An 8,123-nucleotide genomic window follows, 5' to 3' on the forward strand; every position below is an offset into this window, starting at 1 on the left:
AAAAACAATGATCATTACATACAAATGGAACATCACTAGAATTATTATGCCCATATTACCCATGGAAACGGTAAAATTTTTGAGTGTTAAATCAACTGTCAGCTGTACCAATCTCATTTTCTTTTCTTTTTTTTTGGGGCAGTCTCATTTCCAAATGCCACCTGGAAATTATGTAACTCTTGTGGTGTTGGAGAAGACTCTTGAGAGTCCGTTGGACTGCAAGGACATCCAACCAGTCCATTCTGAAGGAGATCAGCCCTGGGATTTCTTTGGGAGGAATGATGCTAAAGCTGAAACTCCAGTACTTTTCCACCTCATGCAAAGAGTGGACTCATTGGAAAAGACTCTGATGGTGGGAGGGATTGGGGGCAGGAGGAAAAGGGAACGACAGAGGATGAGATGGCTAGATGGCATCACTGGCTTGTTGGACGTGAGTCTGAGTGAAGTCCAGGAGTTGATGATGGACAGGGAGGCCTGGCGTGCTGTGGTTCATGGGGTCGCAAAGAGTCAGACACAACTGAGCAACTGAACTGAACTGAACCTTTAGCCCCGTCGTAACTTACAGCAATAGGCGGTATGAAGACCATACAGAACATGGAGTTATAATCTTCAAAAAAAGATAGTGCTTCTGAACATCAATAAATCTTCTTAGCATCCAAAACATCATTTGGGTGAATTTTAAGGAGCAATCAAGAAAAAGAGAAAGTTTGGAAAAGAGAAAAAGAGGAATTAATGATATTTCTAAGTTCTATTCTTTGATATGGGCTTCCCTAGTGGGGCAGATAGTAAAGCATGCGTGCAAGGCAAGAGACCTGGGTTTGATCCCTGGGTCAGGAAGATCCCCTGGAGAAGGAAATGGCTACCCTCTCCAGTGTTCTTGCCTGGAGAATCCATAGACAGAGGACCCTTTCTCGGTTTCAATTCAGTCGTTCAGTTGTGTCCGAATCTTTGTGACCCCGTGAATGCAGCACAACTGTCCATCACCAACTCCCAGAGTTTACTCAAACTCACGTCCATAGAGTTGGTGATGCCATCCAACCTTCACGTCCTCTGTTGTCCCCGTCTCCTCCTGCCCCCAATCCCTCCCAGCATCCGGGTCTTTTCAAATTAGTCAGTTCTTTGCATCAGGTGGCCAAAGTATTGGAGCTTCAGCTTCAGCATCAGTACTTTCAATGAATACTCAGGACTAATCCCTTTAGGATGGACTAGTTGGATCTCCTTGCTTTCTAAGGGACTCTCAAGAGTCTTCTCCAACAACACAGTTCAAAAGCATATATTCTTTGGCAGTCAGCTTTCTTTATAGTCCAACTCTCACATCCATACATGACTACTGAAAAAAACATAGCTTTGACTAAATGGACCTTTGTTGACAAAGTAATGTCTCTGTTTTTTAATAGGCTGTCTAGGTTGGTCATAGCTTTTCTTCCATGGAGCAAGTGTCTTTTAATTTCATGGCTGCAGTCCCATCTGCAGTGATTTTGGAGCCCCCAAAAATAAAGTCTCTCACTGTTTCCAATATTTCCCCATCTATTTCCCATGAAGTGATGGGGCCAGATGCCATGACCGTAGTTTTCTGAATGTTGAGTTTTAAGCCAACTTTTTTATTCCCCTCTTTCACTTTTATCAAGAGGCTCTTTAGTTCTTCTTGGCTTTCTGCCATAAGGGTGGTGTCACCTGTATATCTGAGGTTATTGATATTTCTCCTGGCAATCTTGATTCCAGTTTGTGCTTCATCCAGCCTGGCATTTCTTATGATGTACTCTGCATATACGTTAAATAAGCAGGGTGAAATATACAGCCTTGACATACTCCAGTACAGAGGACCCTTGAGGGTTACAATCCATGGGGTCACAAAGATTCAGACATGACTGAATGACCAACACACACACATACATACTTTGATGTAGTGGAAGAACGTGAAGCATACTATCAATTGCACTAAAACAGACATTATCCAAAACGGCAAAAATTGGGAACATAAAAGCTTTATAAGGTTAGCAAAGAGGAATAAAAAGCTCATAAAACTTCATAAGAGTCTAAATGTAACACTTAGTGATAAAGTATCTTTTAATGTGTAAAATTAAAATCCTTTCTAAATGAACTGAAACACTGCTCAAGTAACAGCAGTTGAAATTCATTACATATACATTATTATCAAACTGGTCATTCTAGAGAAGGAGGAAGAGATGAAAATCTTCAGAGGATCCTAGATCTTCGATCATTTTTTAAAATGCTTAATGAATAGAAACAACATAAAACTGCCCATCCATAAGGACTGGTTAAAAAATTCAGAGGTATGCTTTTAATGGCATACAATTAAAAAACAATGAAGGTGCCCATAATGCCCTGATATAGAAATTAAGGTCTAGATTAGTTTATATTAGCTGCCATGAAGGAAAAAATAGAAATAAATAAGAAATTGTTTGCTGATTTGTTTCTATTTGCATTGAACATCTCCAAATGACACATCAGAAATCGGTAATACTAGTTGCTTCTGAAGCAAGTGGAGAGCTGGGCAGCAGGACTAAAAGGAGATTTTTACTACACATCTTGGTTTTTTTTTTTTTTCTCCTCTTGGATTAAAATAATGTGAATACACATTTTTTGTGTATATTCCATATAGAAATAAAATGAATTTTAAAATTCTAAATTCCTTGCATTGTTTCTAATAGTGGAAGAGATTATGAGATATTAAGTTCAGAACTCCCTGGCAGTGCTTCCCAAAGGAATGTGGTCAGTGTGGTAAAGTACATTCATACTAAAATGGAACCAACTTTCTACAACACCCTGCTGTTGTTGCCTTGGGCCCCTGTTGAGAACACAAAAGATTCAGTTCAGTTCAGTTCAGTCACTTAGTCGTGTCTGACTCTTTGTGACCCCAGGCCTCCCTGTCCATCACCAACTCCCAAAGTTCACTCAAACTAATGTCCATTGTGTCGGTGATGCCATCCAGCCATCTCATCCTCTGTCGTCCCCTTCTCCTCCTGCCCCCAATCCCTCCCAGCGTCAGGGTCTTTTCCAATGAGTCAACTCTTCACATGAGGTGGCCAAAGTACTGGAGTTTCAGCTTCAGCATCATTCCTTCCAAAGAAATCCCAGGGCTGATCTCTTTTAGAATGGACTGGTTGGATCTCCTTGCAGTCCAAGGGACTCTCAGAAGTCTTCTCCAACACCACAGTTCAAAAGCATAAATTCTTCAGTGCTCAGCTTTCTTCACAGTCCAACTCTCACATCCATACATGACCACTGGAAAAACCATAGCCTTGACTAGATGGACCTTTGCTGGCAAAGTAATGTCTCTGCTTTTGAATATGCTATCTAGGTTGGTCATTACTTTTCTTCCAAGGAATAAGCGTCTTCTAATTTCATGGCTGCAGTCACCATCTGTAGTGATTTTGGAGGCCCAAAAAATAAAGTCGGACACTGTTTCCACTGTTTCCCTATCTATTTCCTATGAAGTGATGGGACTAGATGCCATGATCTTCGTTTTCTGAATGTTGAGCTTTAAGCCAACTTTTTCACTCTCCTCTTTCACTTTCATCAAGAGGCTTTTTAGTTCCTCTTCACTTTCTGCCCTAGTTACCAAGTGCCAAAAGGTAAATCCACTGATGATAAGCAAAATTAGCAGGCCCAACAGAAGAGAGGCTTCCTCATTATTCTTTCTACCAAAAGACAGGTCCAAATGCAATGTGTACAAATGTCAGTGAGAGAGTCAATTCCTCGGCAGGTTGATAAGAAGTCTGGGAGTGCCCGAGGAGAGAGGGGTTCTGAGGTTCTTGAGAAGGAAATGGGAGTCTGGAATTCTCAAGGAGGAGGAAAGAACAAACTTTTTTTTTTTTTCTTTTTCTCTACATTCCTTAGTCTTAATCACACTAAAAAAAAAAATTTTTTTTTCTTTAAGCCCAGAACTGATGATTATACAACAAGCAACTCAGTTTAAACTCTGTACTAGGGATTGTATAACAACAATGTATCCTGCTTGAAGACAGTTTCTCCTTCCTGAAAACCTTCTGACTAATCCTAATATCTTAGAATGTAAATTATGAGAGTGGATCTGGTAGGATCTTTCTATTGTTAAGTTCTAATAAAGCAAAGAAGAACTAAAGAACCTCTTGATGAAAGTGAAAAAGTTGGCTTAAAACTCAACATTCAGAAAACAAAGATCATGGCATCTGGTCCCATCACTTCATGGGAAATAGATGGGGAAACAGTGGAAACAGTGTCAGGCTTTATTTTGCGGGGCTCCAAAATCACTGCAGATGGTGACTGCAGCCATGAAATTAAAAGACTCTTGCTCCATGGAAGAAAAGCTATGACCAACCTAGACAGCCTATTAAAAAGCAGAGACATTGCTTTGCCCACAAAGGTCCATCTAGTCAAAGCTATAGTTTTTCTTTCCAGTGGTCATGTCTGGATGTGAGAGTTCGACTATAAAGAAAGCTGAGAGCTGAAGAATTGATGCTTTTGAACTGTGGTGTTGGAGAAGACTCTAGAGAGTCCCTTGACTGCAATGACATCCAACCAATCCATCCTAAAGGAAATCAGTCCTGAATATTCATTGGAAGGATGGATGCTGAAGCTGAAGTTCCAATACTCTGGTCACCTGATGTGAAGAACTGACTCATTGGAAAAGACCCTGATGCTGGGAAAGATTGAAGGTGGGAGGAGAAGGGGACGACAGAGGATGAGATGGTTGTATGACATCACCAACTCAATGGACATGAGTTTGAGTAAGCTCTGGGAGTTGGTGATGGACAGGGAGGCCTCGTGTGCTGCATTCCATGGGGTCACAAAGAATCGGACACGACTGAGCACCTGAACTGATGAAAACCTTATCAACCACAAGTGCCTTGTAACTTTTGTCTTTTTTGTGACTCAAGATATCTGAAAGCAGAATAGGTCCTGTAAGAATATTTGGAAAAATCTTTGTTTTCAACTTACATATTTTGGGAAGCCAGTTAGGACAAAGCTAGCTTGAGTTCTCATGCAAAATAAAGGGTTCTGGCTTGACAGTGAACCTAACAGGCATCTCAAAACAAATTAAATCCCAACATCAGCTAAAAAGTAAAGGAGGCATGCATGTGTAGCCACTTCAGTCATGACCAACTCTTTGTGACTCTATGGACTGTAGCCCATTCAGTTCCTCTACCCATGGGCTTCTCTTCACAAGAATACTGGAGAAGGTTGCTGTGCCTTCCTCCAGGGGATCTTCCAAACCTAAGGATCAAACCCACGTCTCCTACATCTCCCACATTGGCAGGCAGGTTCTTTACCACTAGCACCACCTGGGAAATCCAGAAAGAAACGATACTGATCCAAAACTGGAAGAGACTCAGGGTAGGTACAGTATGGCCCTGGTCCAAGTCCTAAGAGAGTGAGGGCTCCAACCCACGTGCCATGCCCAGCTGCCTTCTCAGGAGGCACCCCTCAGAGCTACCTGGGACCTCCAAGAGGTCCTCCGGAGATGCCAAACTATTGGTCTAAGGGTGGATCAGTTTACGAGCTGAGTGATAAAATCTCATGATTAGGAGGGACACCAGCATTCAGTTGGAAGCAGAAGTACAAAGAACAGGTTCTGGAACTGGATCGAAAGCCTAACTCTACCACGGGCCAGCTGTGGGACCTTGAGCAACTGACTGAACCTCTCTGTGCCTTATTTAGGGCATCTAAAACAAAGATAACCATAGCACCTTTCTGGTAGAGTTCTTCTGAGGATTAAAGGAGAAGATGTTGATAGGAGCCTTCATATGGTGTCTCACTTAGGAAGCCTCAAATACAATATTTAATTTAGTCACATGCGCAGACCTCTTATATTTCCTAAGAAATGGTGTCGATCATCCTAACAATTGTTAAGCGACGAGACAGGAGTATGACCTCTGGAGAGTGAGAAAAAGAATGTATCCTAAGGTGGTGAGTAATGCTTTTTAATGTCAGCATTCCAATCTCTCAGTAAGAGCAGACTCTTTAACTCACAGCACTGGAGGGACCCCCACTCACTTCTCAGCACATTACATAGATATCACCGCTCAGAGTCTGTCTAGGGCAGGGACTGTGTCATACTCTTCTCTGTCCCCCTGAGCCCAGCACCTAGAATGTCCTCAGATAAACAGAGGGTCAGCTGAGCTACTCGTCTTGTCTCCCTCTGCGGTGGCACAGCGCTCTGTAAATGTGGAAAGTATAGAGAATGATTAGAGAAAGCAGACAAGGCGATGTTCTTCCTCTTTCCTTAGTTCTGCCAACAGCCCCCAGCAGCTCCATCTTAAAGCCATTCCTCGCCCACCTTGCTCAGGCTGGCAGAGTGTCAGTCAGGTCCCTCTCTGAGTCCTCCAGAATTCTCCTCAGGGGTGCAGGCTCACTGGCAGTAGTAAGCCTCCTCTTCTCCATCTTTAAAGAGGGCTTCACAAATGCTCTATTCTTCGGCTCGTTGGCAAGACTCTCAGGAAACCAAAAAATGTTCTTTCTTCAAAAGGTGGGGTGAATGTCTGAGTGAGGTATTTCTAAGAGCTCCATACCAGATATAAAATAGCTATGACTTCTATATAATTGCAAATCTAATGATACCAAAAATTCACCATTTAAGGTGAGAAAAGTGGTTCTGAAAGTTTTTAAATCTTATTCACAAGGTAAAACATATATTATGTAAAAAGAAGAATGTGACAACAGGTACAATGGGAGTAATAATTATTATTACTCACTCCTACATGAATTCCACTTTTCCTCTTGCCCTTACCGTCTAGAGCTTTCCTCTCTCTTACACAAACCTCCCTCAGAAACTCGGTGTTTGCACACTGCCGAGTGATACCCACAATCTGACCCCAAGTCCAGTGAAAGTCATAGAAAGAAATTGCACTAAAGCAGAGGAATCATGATTATCTTAAGAAACAAAACAAATATCCACCTAAACATATCTCATCCTTTATCTGAGAACCACCTTATGAGAACAAGGGGAAATTCTGAATGGACATGAGCAGCTTTGTGACCTGGTCTTGCTCACAGATGCTAACAGATGCTGCCAGGTCAGACACCCTGGGCCTCTGGGACAATGCTTAGTCAAAACTCATCTCTGCACCACCACCTACCTTTTATCATCAGGACACTTTCTTACAAAGATATAAAAAAGTAAAGGAGAAAGAAAAAGCATTAAAAGGAGATTAGTAGGGGGCCTTTGATCATTTTTTAAATCTGCCATTGATTAGTGTTTCCATTATCTATTACTGTGCAGTAAACCAGCCCAAACTTAGTAGATAAAATGGCAACAATTTTCATTTCCCAGGTAGCTCAGTGGTAAATGACTTCCCTGGTGGCTCAGAAGGTAAAGAATCGGCCTTCAATGATGGAAACACAGGTTTGATCCCTGGATCAGGAAAATCCCCTGGAGAAGGAAATGGCAACCCACTCCAGTATTCTTGCCTGGAAAATTCCATGGGCAGAGGAGCCCAGCAGGCTACAGTCCATGAGGTCATAAAAGAGACAGAGCTTAGCAACTAACCAACTCAACAATTTTCATTAGGAAGAAGAGGAGGAGGAAACGGAGGAGAGTTCAGTTTCTCTGGTTTCCATGGGTTGACCTGGGTCAGCTAGGCAATTCCCACTCAGGGTCTGTTGTGAGGCTGCTGTCAGAGAGGACAGGGGCTGGGATCTTCTGGACACTTCATTGCTCACAGGTCTAGTAAATAACGCTGGCTCTTGGCTGGGAGCTCAGCTGGAAGAACATCTGCCCTTGGTGGCCCAGGCATCCTGGGCTTCTCTCAGCAAGACCGCTGGGTCTGGAGAGCAAGAATCCCAGGAGAAAGAGCCAGGTCATCATCTTCAAAGGCCAGACGCTGGGTCACTGTGCCACTGGACCACAGTCTGCTCATCAGGATTTAGTCTGTTTTCCAGGGAAGGGGAATTAGACTCCTGATTAGAGGAGTATCAAAGAATATGTGGATGTGATTTGAAAACACCACCCTGTCATACATTTCTTTGTCCCTTTCAAAACCATGAGTAAGTATTAAAAAAGACAAACTCATCAAGGCTCAGCTTGCATCAGACATTAGATCTCTCTGCTTTATTTTTGCTCTGATGATCAATGCCTTCCTCATCCATATGTCGATGAGGCAAAGCATCTCTGACACATCCTC

The sequence above is a fragment of the Capricornis sumatraensis genome, chromosome 6 (genome assembly GCF_032405125.1).
Source record: "Capricornis sumatraensis isolate serow.1 chromosome 6, serow.2, whole genome shotgun sequence".
Classification (NCBI taxonomy): Eukaryota; Metazoa; Chordata; class Mammalia; order Artiodactyla; family Bovidae; genus Capricornis; species Capricornis sumatraensis.